Raw genomic sequence first — 15,998 nt, 5'->3', positions numbered from 1 at the left:
GAGAGGACCTGGAAGTTAAAACACTGTAGCATCGTCTGTGTTACGTGATTGGGTGAGTTACTTTGAGGTGCATGTAGATTGTTACAACAACCAATCACACTAATTCAGTGTGGAAGCAAACTCGTCTTTAGTGGCTCGTGCAAACAAGGCAACGACTTCTCTCGCAGACGGCCGCCAATCAAAAGGAAGAAACCGCTGGTGTGGGTATACCTTGTTGCAGTCTAGTAGGCGTTCAGATTTTCTGGCGAAAATTTTCTGCCCCTAGAGATAGTGTGTCTGAACTTCGACTGCAGTTGTATCACGACCAAATAAGTTGAAAACATCTATATGACGTATGGTCTAAAGTGCTTTCCATATCTGGTATAGGAACGTACAGACTGGAAAAATTCGCGTTTTCAGTGACCTCTAGGATAGTCTCCTCAATCATATGCATATTCAGACGAAGGCCACTTATTCGTTGGCTGCCGACTGGTGAGACGTCTCAACTAGGTAGCTTGTGATTCGATAGGTACTACTATGGGTGGAGTTTCTTCATTGGCCAAGAATCTTCCCGAAAAACTGTGTTATAACAGTGGAATCAGCACATAGGTATATGTATTTATTTTTATCCTGTACTCGAAATGAATCTGCGAATTTTTCCAGTCTCTAGGTATACGTCTTTGAAGTTAGAGCAAAATATTTTACTGTAAATAACTGAGAAAATAATACAGATAGAACGCTGATGGTGTGAATTATATTAAATTGAATGAAGTTCTTCGACCACAGCCAATTTTGTCTTTATGGCAAAATAATTTCATTGTAATTAATTGGGGGTAACAACTTAACTTTCCATATATTTTCGTGGCGCATTTCTACCATCAATTATTTTATTTACATAATTTTGCTACAGCGAAAAACGTTCGCGGGGTTGCAGAAATACATTCAATTAAACCTATATCAAACATTCAGTGTTATATCATAAATACTTCATTACTTGCAAAAAAAAAAATTGGTTCAGCTCAACTTCAAAGATGTAAACCAGCCTTGGGAAGTACTTTAGACCATGAATCGTACGGATGTGTTTAACTTAGCGGTATTGTGAACGCTTTAGTTTTAACCTGCGCGGCAAACAAAATCCAAAACAATTCAATATAAAATGTGTTGTCCATTACATATGCCTCATCAAATGCAACAGCCAAAATTTATTTACACTATTTTTATTTTTTACTTGAGGGAAATACCTATTTTAAATCCAAAACTAAACTTTCTATTTTAAAAAAAAATCAAATTGCATGGACAAATTTAAAAGAACTCGCAGATAAGTTAAGTATAAAAAAACTTTACAAATAAACGAATATTCGCAGTATTACCAATGCACCAGTCCCACCATCTTTCAAAAGCATATTTCCTACACGCATTTCAGTAATGTCAGGATGGAAATACTAAAGTATTTCTAATCGGTGAGTCTCGTCACGCCCGCGAATTTCATCGCTCTGACGTCACAGCTGTGTCGAATGTGATTGGCTAGGAAGTTACATTATTTGCGTCGCGTCGCGTCTCGTCCGTCGCGCTAATGTGATTCCAGAATTAAGGGTTTTTGACGTGCCACATCTTAGCTCTCGGTATACGGCATTTGATGGGAGTAATTTCCTGAATGGAACAAAAGTCAAGGAACGTATATGTGTAACAACCACGGTGCTGCCATCTGTGACGGATGGTGAGAAACAAAGTTCACCAACACAAAGGGAAACTTTACAGTATTTAACTGTTTGATGAATTTTAACAACATGGGCAGTATTTTAATAAAATTCCTTGTCGAAAATCAGATCCAAATACGGGGTGGAGTATTTCTTCAAGTCTTAATCAGTTTTTTTTCCGGAGCAGTTTCATTATGTAGTTTAAAATTTCGGTTTGCTAACCAAATGATTCAACAGTCGACGTAGCTGCTCCGGCAGCGAATTCTAACGGAGGGTCGAGAAACTACGAGTGATTTGTGTCCAGAGCTGTAGTTAAAAAAACAATTTGCGTATATTTATGGCGCTCGGAATTATTTCAAACAAGTTTAGGTTAAATTTCGTGTCCAAGTTTCGTATTATAAGTGTATTTGCAACGTCAGAACACATGAATTCGCTCGTTACCGAGGTAAGATGTTACACATCAATGCCGAGTTCTGAAAAACTCGGCTCACATTGTTTTCAAGTGTTTAAGTGAGGCGAGGGAGACAGGAAACGGGTCGTCAAGACGCGAGATGGACGTCACAGCTCCAACAGGGAGAGACGCCGCTCCGAGCGTCGCGGCGGAAGCAGGCTGTCCACCGTACAAAAAATATATCGTACCAACTTTGACAGATAAAAAAGTACTAGCTCTAAATAAAACGTAACAGATTGTTATTTTCTATGATTTTACACTATTTTGACGATTTAGCGATATTGATAAGCTCTTAAAAAATGATCTCAAAGACCGAACTAACAACAAATACTTTAAAAAATATACATAGACAAAACTCTACTTGGGTCGATGAATTTTAGGCCTCCGCTCACAGGCTGAAAACTGCAACTCTTATTCTCGACACGTTATTGACTTACCACGTAATAGGAATTAAAATATTTATACATTAATATCTTAATTATTTTATATCACAGCTTGATAAATGAATGTGTTCTTCAGAAACAGTAGAGTATGTAGCTGATGAATATATCCTTCCTTTTTTTTTGTGTGTGTAACGTAATCTATTGAACCAAAGGAGTTAGTAATTTGTTTCATTTACTTTTTTTGATGTCACTGGTGAAAATGATCTTTCAATTGCTGCTGTTGGATAAAGGAGGTAGAGAACAGCTTTAACTAACGTTGTTAAGGCTCAGTTGCACCCACCCTCACTATGTGTTACCTAATTTTCAATCCATAATATTTATCTGGGACAATTTCTTAAAATATTACATTATACATATATACATGGTGATTTTTTTTATCAAATGTTATCACCAGATACATGGTACTTTTGTGAGCCATTTGTAAAAGGTCAAATAAATATTTATATTACAAACTGTGCAATGGCGTAAGTCCAAAAAACTGCATTAAATCAAAATTCCCCTTTTCATGAATCATTTAAAGAACTTAAATATTTATAATTTTAATTTTTGTTGAACTAATGTTATAATGCTCGTGTAAACTTCCTTTTATAGGTTTCCACAGCTCAGTTACACATACTAAATTTTTCTATGATCCAATTTTTAATAAAACTCTTTATGAAAATCTGAGCAAAAAACCAAATATATAATATGGAGGGTATATTTAATATAGGGGTGTATCTGTGTTAGAGATAGGTATGATAAGTGCGACGCTCGCTGGTGCTTCTGCGCAGTATCTAGGTTGTGGACTGGCGCGTAGTCTTCTCGTCGTGCATAGCACTATGATTTTTGAGCGCTAACCATTATTATATGGTGGAGAAATTAAGATAAATGTGTACTGCAAGTCCCTTGAGTGCTTTCAAGAATCTGTACCGGGCGTTTCATGTCCATAACACGTGAAAACTACTCATCCGCCCGCCCTCAGCGTAAAATTTAATGCTTTCCGAGTTGTGAATAAGAACAGACTTCATTTGGTTATTGTGATGTTATCTTTGGAATTTTCTGTGTGTGCGCTCCGCTAATGTTTTGTCTTATATGGTTTATATTAGCCTTTCGCGTGAGTCTACACATTAAATGTAGTAATTAACGAGTTTTTTAATTTTTTTTATTTTTTTAGTCCTACGAATCACATCATTTCGGAAACAGACCCCAGTTTTCAAATCACGTGTGCTGTTTTTATTTATTTATGAAACTGCACACCGTATGTGTGTGCCTAGGTAGGCAGTAGCCATAAAACGGGAACAATTTGCTCTCCTAATACGTTGAATTTTTTTTTAAAAAATAAAGTACTAGATCTGTGAGTAAATGTACCAACACTTAAAACCCACAAAAAGTGCTATATCTAGTTCGAAAGTACTAGCAGTGGAGACTCGTGAGTGTAATACCTCGCCGATAACCGTTGCGCCGATACCTTCAGGGAGAGTATACGTGATGTTGGAGGAGGCAAGTTTGTTAATTATCATGTGCATGAGAAGGGGCTGAGGCGGGGGCGCACAGTGTCCCATGGTCGTCTCATTAGGAGGGGCGATAAGCTATCGAGACAAAGCAAGGGAGGAGGAAGAAGACAGGGAGATGCGCGCGGTGGTAAAGATAATGAGTTCTGGAGCCGACCTCCCCTCCAGGCAAACTGTCGGATGATAAAGAAGTTAGAAAAGCAGGGAAGGAGGGGGATCTAAACAGTGTTGCCAGACGAACCAGATGCGTGGGACGTACAACAAAATTGGACCCTCGGTACCGAGAACAGTTTTATTCATCATAATAAGATCAAAAACATCGTATCGTCTCGTGTATATTTTTATTGCACTGGAACTGAATACATTAAATTTCTAATTAATGATGTTTCTGCGCACAATGTTATAGAAGCCCGAAAATACGGACTAGATGCGACGGGACCTTGACCGGATCACCGAAAGTCCGGATTAAACAGAATTTACCTTAAAATACACGTAACACAAAGTTGAGTCGGGTACAACTATAAAAAAATAGATGCTTTCCTGCATTTTAATTTAAGTTTTAGTATATACTGCTGTTTACGTAAACCTAAGTTTTTAACCCACGAAAATTAGTAAATCACGCTTTTTTATTTACAATCGCGTTGGTATTAACCGGGATTAGGCGGGGTCCGAAGTACCAGGACTCTACTATTACTTAGATGTTAATTTTGTATGCATTATAGAGATAAATATTATTAAAACAAAATAACTCAATAATAAATGTTGATCAAATCACCGTAAGAACTAAATTTTCAGTGTAAGTGCCAGGAAATTAAGGACCCCGTCTACCTGGCCACACAAGCGATTTAAAAACTGTTCAAGATATCCGAGTAGAGTCTATTTACAAAAAAAAAGCATTTAAGGATACGTTTAAGGCGTATGGGTAGTTCTTATACAGTATTTCGTTTTTTTTTTTTTTTTTTTTTTTTTTAGAAGAGTGGAAAACGCGTGTTATGCACACTATACAGATTCTTGACAGAAACTAAGGAACGTGAACTGCACTTTTATCTTCATTTCTCCGCTCAAACATTACAGTTGTCTTGTTCCCAACGAGAAGACCGCTCGCCAGTTCAGAGCTAGTACCGCGCTAGAAGCACCAGCGAGCCTCGCCAACACAAGTGCGCCCCTGACTATAGGAAAACGAGACCGCAGCCCGAGAGAGGCGGAGGGCGCGAGGTCATACCGATAGGTGCCTGGTTCGCGACCCGCGACCCGCGACCCAACTCCCTCTCCCCCCCTACCCCCCGGCCCCAGGAACACGACGAGGCCTCCGAGGGACCCGGAGCACCGGAACTGAAGCGTAGAAGAGATCTCGCGTGGGAGACAAAAAAAATGGGTGTCTGTAAAGTCGGTTTACGGACGATAGTTTAACGTGACAACGTTATAACAAAACATTGATGAAATGATTGCATACTTTCATGAATAAAATTGAATCATTTTTATTGAATTATCACTATTTTGTATGGATACAAAGGAGTGAAATGAAATCTAAAATTTAATTGATAAATTTACTTTTATTTGCACTCATTAATTCAAATATTTATTACTTCAACGAAGGGATTATTTTAACTATAACTTTTATACATGTTTGCTATTCAACTTATTCCAATTTGTGTTATTTTGTTAAGGATAGGACGATGATAGGAAAAGTAGGAAACGAATGGGAGTGTTTCAAGTTTAATGTGCCTCGAAAAAGTCAAATCGATGGTTATTCCAATCGAGTGGAAGAGAGATAGATGCGGCGTAAGTGTACAATGAGCGTAACGGGACAATGTGCGTAACGGGACAATGAGTCATCCTTTTTCGTGCGTGCAGCCGGCGTTCATCGATTTATTAGACATCAAAAAGGAGTTTCCGTTAGTTTCAGGCGGAGGAGTACATTGAAACTTAAAGGAACTCGACTACTCAGGGATGTATGTGTGTTGGTGAGGCAGGATAATTAAGTGCGACGTCTGGTGCTTCTAGCGCGGTGTCGCCTCTGAACTGGCGCGCAGTCTTCTCGTCGTGCACAGGCCAACTGTGATATTTGAGGATAACCATAATATTATATGGAGGGGAAATGGAGATAAAGTTGCAGTACAAGTTCCTTTGAGTTCTTCCAAGTATCTGTGTATGATGTACATACCACGTGTTTTTCACTCTTCTAAATGAAAACATATTTTAAGAAACGAAATACGGAATCAGAACTACTCATAGAGCGTATCCACAAATGTTTTTTTATCAAACAGACCCCACTCGGATATCTTCAGCAGTTTTTAAATAGCTTTTTTTTTCTGAAACTCTGCACACTGTATATGTGTATCCAACCGACGGAGGCTTTAAGACGCCATAGTGGTTTCAACAGTTTTAATGACTTTTTTTTATATTTTGTATTGGTAATTTGCCTTCATCAAGGCACGGATCGTACGAAGATTAAATATTAGACGCTTACAATCTAAACTTCGCATAATTTACAACTAAAAAAAAACGGCACATACACATCCATGTCCCGAACATCGAAGTTGGCACTTCAAAAAAACTGCGCTACGGTAGTCTGCTATTAGGATTTTGAAAAGTTTATTGGCTAGATATTTAATTCAAACTTAGAATTTGCATACGTATATGCTAATCCTAACTAGATGGTCAGGATTAAAAGTATTTTGCCTTCAAATTCACATAATGCAAGTTTAATAAGAGAAAAAAATATTTAAATCAATGTTTTTTAAAATACAAATTTTCCTAAGGCTTAATTTTAGTTTTAATATTACTGTATACATAGACCTAAGATTTTAACTGAAGAACTGATGAAGGATTAGCAAAACAAACCATCTTTGTGATTGAAATTTAAAGTGTATTCATTGTACAGTGCAAACAATTCCCTCCTGGACTAACTGTATGTCCTGACGATCGGCGTCCATATTGGCGGGACTCTAGTATTTAAAGAACTTTTTTTTTTAAAGAACTGATGGTGAAATGCCATAATAAGATACTTAACTACTACTGTCTCAACCATTACCCGTTAATAAATATCACATATGTCATAAATGACGTAGCTCGCTACCACACGTCCGACGGTAGAGAAAACTATTGCATACGTGACTGGAGCCTGACTCGACAGCAACTCAACAGCTTGATGGTACTTGTCTGTGTATCACTCTCCCTGAACGCTCTTTCACTCCTACCGACAAGAGTGTTCAGCGATGCGAAAGCTTGAAAGTTTTGGATTCGCGCGATAACTGATCAAATCGCACATATAATGATCGCAAAACAACGGTCAAAATTATTTAACGAAACCACATAAAGCTACAAATAAATTGCTTCGAATCCGCTGTGTGATCTTCTCGCTAGGCTTTATTTGTCGACAATCTCCAACTGTGTGCGGGCGAGCAACGATTTCTTCCAACAAACGATTCTGCTCGCAGAATAACAATGGTATATAGTTACCAGATCCACAAGACCCAATCATATACAGTCCGGACAAGAGGGCAGCAGCCAATGAACAGAGGACACCGAACTATAAGCCAGTGGAGTTCAATCTGGTACCAGAAAAAAAAAAAAAAAAGGCTAATTTGAAAGGTCTCTACCAGTGACAATAACAAGGGTGTGCGTGAGGGCTACACTATAATTGTTCTTGTAAATGGAACAGAAATACTCATGTAAAATTACAGATATTTGTACATTTGTATATTTACGTGCAAACAACTGTCTCATTACAAAAAGAGGTGTTCGCAGTAATACTGGGTTGTAAACCGTTCCCTGAATAGCTTTCCAGTATTAACTGCGCAAATTCATAATCACAATAAAACTAAATAAAGTCAAATTATTGAAGATTTTCATTTTTTTCCCACGGTTTAAAAAAATGCTTGAACGAAACATCAATTAAAATATAAAATTTATGCGCCAATTCCCGTAAGCAATAACCATAGCCATGTTTTTGTAAAAAGTTACGATCTTTCTTGTAGTATTAAAAACTATTTCTTGGCAAATTGTTTCCAGAGGTATCTTTTGTGAAAGTACCAAAAAAAAAAAAAAAACATTTCCGTGTAGCTGGCCGCTACAATAGGACGAGGGCGTGGCAGAAACTCAATCTGTGTGAATGCTTTTATACTCTCGATCTCTCTCTCTCTTTCTGTCTCCCCCTTTCTCTCTCTCTCTCCCTGTGAGCGCCGAGGGGCTTAGGGCCGCCGGAGCGTGACTGGACGAGCTCTTCATGGGAGAAGGCGTCGCCGGACATTCTCACTAGCCGCATCGCGCGCGGCGCGGCGGGTAGTCTGGGAACTCTCGCTTCTTTGTTTTACTTCACTTTGGAGAGCTATGAATAATTGTTTGTGTTCGTTGTTTTCTTCGATGTCCAGTAATTTTTTCTAAGTTTGATATGTTTGCTGTTGTACACGGTTACTTGTAAATTTTCACTAATGTTATCTGACACCTTTTCCCTTGGTATTTTGTGTGTGATGCACCTGGTAAAGTAAATTTAAGTTTTTTTTTTTTTTTTTGGTGCTCATAATACTGTGCACTTGTTTGCACTTTCTGCACCTTCTGTGCTGTTTACTTGGTGGGCATATTTGTTTCAGAGTCGTACAAGTAACTTAACTCTCGAAAGCCTTGAAATAATTTGTAATTGTAAATTGTGTTATATTTCAGAGATTTAAGAATTTATCGCTCAAAAACATTTGTTATAAAGTAACTTGATATATTATATATACACATACATTCAAATACATAAAGATACACACATATTTAACACTTGAAAATGTTTGACATTTATTCATGCGATTAATATATATATATATATATATATATATATATATATATATATATATATATATATATATATATATATACAGTGTATATATATACATACCCAATGTACCTGAAGAAACATGGTGCATATTTTATCATATTTGTTAATGGAATGTTTTGCATACATATTTACAATTGAATATAATTAATAACGTAACTTACTTAATTTGTCTTGTTAATGTTCTGCCATCTTATGATTTTTCAGAATTGACGTTATTTCCTCTTTTTTTTTTTTAATATGCTGGTTACGCCCCATTTGGGCAAGCAAGTGCGTGTACCTTGTGATTTGGTAAGCGAGTGGTACCTGTCAAAAGCGCACTACACAAAAAATTATGTATTTACTCGTTGTGACTTGCAGCTATTAGATATGAAAGCAGTTGTAGGTTTAAGGCTCGTTCTCACGCGCCATTAAGATTTACTTTAAGTTTTTTTAATTTTAACTCGATACCTCCCTTAAATTTGCTATTATATCGCAAATATTTGTAAACAGATTTTAACTGTGCAATATAATGGACGCAAAACGTCCCGCAAGTGATAATTACGAAGTCTTACGCGACATTTTACATCCGCTATAATCACACTAAGTATATGTTGAAAATATTTGTGACAGAACAACCAGCGAAAGGCAGGTATCGTGTCAGAATCGAACGAAATGGCCCCTTACTGCAAAGTAATGCCATAAAGGATTAAAATTATCGAAACGGCGAGTGAGACAAGAGCCTTATGGACAAGCCTTCCTGGCAGCGGCAACACACACGGTGTCCAGATATTCTGTAGAACACGCGCGAATTACAACACTTGTAAATTAATCAAAGTGACGTCTGTTTACGTAAAAAATTGGTTGTCTGTAAAGTCGGTTTACGGACGATAGTTTAACGTGACAACGTCATAACAATACATTGATGAAATGATTGCATACTTTTATGAATAAAATTGAATCATTTTTATTGGATTATCACTATTTTGTATGGATACAAAGAAGGAGTGAAATGAAATCTACAATTTAACGGATAAATTTACTTTTATTTGCACTAATCAATTCAAATATGTTTATTACTTTAGCGAAGAGATTATTTCAAATATAACTTTTATACATGTTTGCTATATTTTAACTTCTTCCGATCTGTGTTAATTCTGTTAGAAGGATGGGACGAAGATAGGAAAAATAGGAAACGGAATGGGAGTGTTTAAAGTTTTAACGTGCCTCGAAAAAAAGTCAAATCGATGGTTGTTCCAATTCGAGTGGAAGAGAGAGATAGATGCGGCGCAAGCGTACAATGAGCGTAACGGGACAATGAGTCATCCTTTTTCGTGCGTTGATCGATTTATTAAACGTTGTCACGTCAAAAAAAGGTGTGGGTAAAGGGGGGTTGTCGGGCGGACACTCACCAGCTGAGAGGGCGAGCGAGGCGGCGCGGGGAGTCGTCGGCGACCCGCCGGCCGCATGCCCGCGGCAGGGTGGCTGGACGGGCGGGACCCCCCCGGGGGGCGACGACGCGACGTCAGCTCAGCGCCGACTGCCGCTAACTGCGCCGCCTGGAGACCAAAACGGGTCGTTACCACAACGCCGAACGTACAATAACGCCGAATGCCAAAAAATTGACCGCAACGCCGACAGCTAGAAAACTGCTGTGTGCCACAACGCCGAAATATGTTGCTGCGGGTAGGGGGGGGGGGGGGGGGGGGCACACAGGAGCAAAATGAAAAACAACTGAATGAATTTGTGTGCTAACCTTACCTAAACCTAACCTTTGTGGCAGTCCTGCAATGACATTTTTCAACGTTAATGTACTTCGGCGTTGTGGTACACAGCAGTTTTTTCTAGCTGTCGGCGTTGTAGTCAATTTGGCATTCGGCGTTATGGTTTTCGGCGTTATTGTACGTTCGGCGTTGTGGTATTTTCGGCGTTGTGGTGCGTCCCCGACCAAAATCCAGCCGGTGAACTCGGGTCCCACGCCGAGAAAACCGCTTCCTCCATACGGCAATACATCTGTACCTCTCGGAGGCATAACACACTATGTCACACTAACCACATTTTTTTTTCATGACAGTTGTTTGAATATTTTTTAATAATACCTCACTCATTTACTCATATTTTTTTCTGCCCAAAATATGTGAGTTTTCTTAGAGTTGTATGCCACTAGAAATAACGCTAAACGGTAGTCAAGTTTATACATATATATCTATATATACACTCCTTGGAGGCATAAGACAATATGTCCACTTTTGGGAAAAATTCACTTTTAACCGTCAACTTGAACCCCGTTTGACATTACATATTTCTATTGGCACACAACACTAAGAGAGTTGAGTATATAAGTGAGGCACAATTTAAAATTCTTTTAACTTGCTTTGTTGAAGAATATGTTTTTTTGTAATATAGTGTCTTATGACTCGGAGGCGCGCGCGCGCGCGCGCGCACACACACACACACACACACACACACACATATATATATATATTTTAAGATAAACTTCTGTAGAGCCGGTAGGGTAGGTCGAAGCGATGGCGTCATTGGAGCGTAACGAAAGTGTCTTCAAGAGTATCGAAAAGGTGGCGCCTCTATCGGGATTGGGGAGAGATGGAAGGGGCATTTTAGGACACTTGGATTTTTGCGCATTTCCTATACTTGCACACTTGGGCACTCGCTCAATTGAACAATGTTAATACATTCTTATTCCTCTATCTTACACTAAGTAAAAGTTTATACATAAATCACTTCCGCAATTCAATTATGTTGAAACGGGAGCAAGATGATAGCATTAAGTTCACGGAGCTTGGCCTACAACTGATAAAATCGATATATGCTGACCTTTGACCTACTCAGATCAAAGTGCCGGACAGTTGACGCAAAAACGAACACGGGATAAAAGACTCACTTCCTGGCTACGCCCAACAATTTAAACACGCGCGTCTATTGTTAACCTTTACGTCTGATGGTTTCATTGCAGTGTGAACTCTAATTAAAACACACTTAAGGTGTCCACCTCGCGAATGATGTTATTGTGTTTAGTCAGGCAGGATGATAAGTGCGAAGCTGGCTAGTGCTTTCTAGCACGCGGTGTCTCCTGTTAAGCGCATCGCTCTTCTCGTTGTGCACAGGGCAGCTATGAAACTGAGAGCAGACTCACATTTTATGGCATTTAAATTAAGGTAATTAAGGTGTAATGCAAGTATATATAGTGCTTTCAGTAATCTGCACCGGGAGTTTCATGCTAAAAATGTATTCTGAAAACACCCTTTGTTAGCTAGTTTCAATCTTTAAAAAAATAAAAAAACACTTAGAAAAGAGATACTGAAACAGTACTATAATTCCGTCCTCAAAATATTCTTTTTTATGTTTTACGTAAACAGACGTCACTTGGATTAATTGACAAGTGTTTAATTCGCGTGGGTTCTTCCGAAGCTCCGGACACCGTGTGTATTTGCCGCTGCAGGAAGGCGTGTCCATAAGGCTCTTGTCTCACTCGCCGATTGGATAATTTTATCCTTTATGGCATTACTTTGCAGTGAGGGCTATTTCGTTCAATTTTGAGACGATGCCTGCTTTTCACTGGTTGTTCTGTCACAAATATTTTCAACATATACTTAGCGTGATTATAGCGGATGTAAAATGTCGGGCAAGACTTCGTAATTATCACCTGCGGGACTTTTTACGTCTATTATATTGCGCAGTCAAAATCTGTTGCAAATATTTGCGTCATAATAGCAAATTTAAGGGAGGTATCGAGTTTAAATTTTAAAAAAATGTACATCTTAAATAAAAGTAAAGACTTAATGGCGTGTGATAACGAGCATTAAACCTACAGCTGCTTTCATATCTAATAGCTGCAAGTCACAATGTATAAATAAAAAACATTTTGTTTAGTGCGCTTTTGACATTACTTACAATAACTGATGCAAAAACTACGTGCCGGTTCCGTTTCACGAAGTGTTGGTCTCACTCGTCATGTTGCTTATTTCATTTTCTCATTACTTTCATTTTAAGCGCAGTTCCTATAAATTAATCCCAATAGCTAGCTTTGCATTTTTTTTGTACGAAAACTTTGTCGTCACTTATTTACTACAGGTATTTATGAGCTGTAAAAAAATTCAAGCAAATGATCACATTCATGAACTCTTGCGGGACTTACTTTTAATTACTTTTAACTGTTAGGTATTATATAGTAGATAACAACAATGAAAGAAAAATGAAATAATCACATGGCGAGTTGGACCCAGCCTTAAGAAAGTCACATAAAATCCACCAACGTTACAATTAACTACCCGATAAGCACACAACCGATTAAATGGTTTATTTCTTTGGTATTTTAAGGACGCAAACAAGGCAAAAAAATTATTTTGTTTCAAGGCTACACGTCCGTAGAATATATAGGGGAAGGGGGGGCAAGATGGGGACGCTAAGAAGAAATTGCCTTAAAAAAATAATGGTTGTTGCTAATATGGCGACAAATATTTCTACAGGTGCACAAAATGTCAGGCTATCTTTGTAAACTAAAATGATAGTTACAGATTACTCACTGAAAACAATGGCAAAACATTTACGATCTCACAATAACACCCCATCTTGCCCCATACATGGGGCAAGATGGGGCATAACTTGGGGCAAGATGGGGTGCCATTATTTACACATGTCACATACATAAGCAGTGTCTTCGTCCTCATCGTCTTCTCCAGCACATGCACAGTGAGCCCACCCTTGACATTCTATACACTTAACCCACGCTTCCGTTGATTCAGAAAACAAATGACCACAAAAATACACTTAGCATCGTCAGTTTCTTTCACTTCAGAACCTTTGTCCTTTTTCTCTTTGGGTGGGCCTACTCTTCTTTGTTGTCATCATTCTGTGCTCTAGGTTCAGCTTGTTTTTGCAAGAAACAGCACGTTTCCCAGTTTGAGCTTTCAGGTCATTTATATATGGCGATTCAGTTAAAATAACAGTTTTCCCACGGCGCCGATCACTATAATTGTTCCTTTCTTTGCCGAAATGGGGAAACGGCATTGTATCTTTTGGGGATACTCGACTCAATGCACCAGTGTTATTTTGTACAGTGGAGAACGAACAGCTAGGAAATATGCAATTCTTGTTTACTACAGGATTCGAGGACTCTGGTATGCTATCTTTTTCAGTGACATTATCAGGCATCATTCTGTCAGTAGTTTTGGACGAACAACTAGGAACAGAATTATCCTTCCATACTTGAGAACCCGAAGATTCTGGTATGCTGGCTCCTTCAACGACACTAGGCGCTGGTCTGTCAGTTGTTTCGGAAGGCAAGAAATCACTATCCTGAAAGACCTCAGGGTGTATTGGCCATATTCCCGTGGTTTTGAAACCATTGATGGCTGTCGTCATTGTGGCTTCTCGTAGAATAGCACTTCCAAACAAGCTGGCTATCTGATACATTGTGACAACACGCCCTGGGTGGCATCGCAACCAATGGTTACTGCAACTTCATAATATGTGCTGAGTGGCTTCATGAATGTAACGTCCAGTGGCTGGAAACGATGTGTGCAGTGCGGCGGGAAACAGAGGAGGATAACCCCGTTTACTCTTGCTAGATCAATTAGTTCAAGATTTTTTGTTTGTGTAGAATGGCCGTCAAACAGTAATAAAACACGATTATTTTTGGAGGCGTTAGTAAATTGCATAAACCGCTTGAACCACCTTACAAAAATGTCGGACTGCATCCAGCCTGATGGATGACATTCGGCCCAAGTTCCAGGTGCAGACCCATCCAACAGTTCGTCTTTCATTCTCTGTCGAGGAAATATCATCGGTGGCATGTAAACGCCTGGTGCACGGACATAAAGTTCTACAGTTACTGTTTGTCCTCTCTCTGCCGATTTTAGAGCTCCAACTTGTTTTCTTCCTTTCGAAGAGATGATTTTCGATCTTCACTTTGGCACTGATGACACACTTGTTTCATCGCAGTTGTACACTCTGTCTGGAGTAATTTGGTATTGGTCATACAGCTGTCCTAATAGTTAAAAAAATTGGTTTTTACTAGACTATTACAAACGAGCAGGTATGGTTTTTAAACCTATAATATAACTACAACTTATCAAAAGCATTACTCTTGGCATGACAATATTTAGGAGCTTTTAAGGAGCAAGATGGGAGCAATGTTAAGGGGCAAGATGGGGACGTCCCCATCTTGCCTCAACTGTAGCATAATACTTAAAAGAAGTATAATAACTTTACAGCTTTTTTAGTCAGTTCCGCGGTTACAGTATTAAATACCTCAAACACAATGTTATTCAATACAAGCCAAGAAATATAACATTTTAAATCGTGGCTTACCTGTTGGCCTTGCCAAAACCAATTAAAATAAGATCAAAACAGTGAGATACAATAAAATGGCCACCGAACACAACTAAATACTCCAAGCTTACTAAAATCTTGTACGCCGAGCCAGCGTGACTTGCTCTTCGATATTAAATCCTTTCCCGTAAGATGGCAGCACCATGCAGACAAATAAACACCTGCCCCATCTTGCCTCACGACCCCATCTTGCCCCCCCTTCCCCTATATATATATATTTATATTCTGTTTCATGTAACTTGTTTCAAATGTAGCAGACCTCAAGTTGAACCAGTAGTTTCCTAACTGTTACTTGCAAAGCATAACAGGACGATTGTTTACTCTCACAGTCAAATGAAGTTGTTCACAAACACTATTGACAGAACAAAAATGGCATGACTGTAGAGACCTGCAAAATTCGCGGATTCAATCACCTCCAGGATAGACTCTACTACACTCTACACACTCGGTCAAATGCCACCTGTCAATTGGCTGCTGACTTGTGAGTCGTCTCGACCGAATGTATGTGATTCGACACTTCTTTGAGCGAGGGTCTATAATTGGCCCTTATTACTCCAGATTAACTGTGAACCAATTGCAGGAGCAGTGCTAAGGTATAATTATTTGAATTGTAGCATATCACGAAATGAATCCGCGAATTTTGCAGGTCTCTAGGCATGAGGATACGTGAACCATTTGTACTTATTTTGAAAACTGTCGAATGTCAGACAAGTTACGTGACACAGACTATACAAGGCATCTTGCACGTTATGTTTCATACGCGAGAAACCACAACTTCACGTCAGGCGA

At 38.8% G+C, this 15,998-nt stretch overlaps 1 protein-coding gene across 4 annotated transcripts in view; it reads right to left on the bottom strand.

Moving 5' to 3' along the window:
* The window catches only part of LOC134531911 (transmembrane protein 198), a 329,748-nt gene that overhangs the window by 278,631 nt on the left and 35,119 nt on the right, over positions 1 to 15,998 (bottom strand). For 3 of the 4 annotated variants that reach the window (XM_063367948.1, XM_063367949.1, XM_063367950.1), the window contains exon 2: positions 10,271 to 10,417. The exons of the other annotated variant lie outside the window; for it this stretch is intronic. The gene's annotated coding sequence lies outside the window, so the exon portion shown is untranslated. The remainder of the gene's footprint in view (positions 1 to 10,270; positions 10,418 to 15,998) is intronic. 4 annotated transcript variants of the gene reach the window in all.

Source organism: Bacillus rossius, chromosome 5 (genome assembly GCF_032445375.1).
Source record: "Bacillus rossius redtenbacheri isolate Brsri chromosome 5, Brsri_v3, whole genome shotgun sequence".
Classification (NCBI taxonomy): domain Eukaryota; kingdom Metazoa; phylum Arthropoda; class Insecta; order Phasmatodea; family Bacillidae; genus Bacillus; species Bacillus rossius.
The sequence above is the reverse complement of the archived record's forward strand: the minus strand, read 5'-3'. Positions and strand labels throughout refer to the sequence as shown.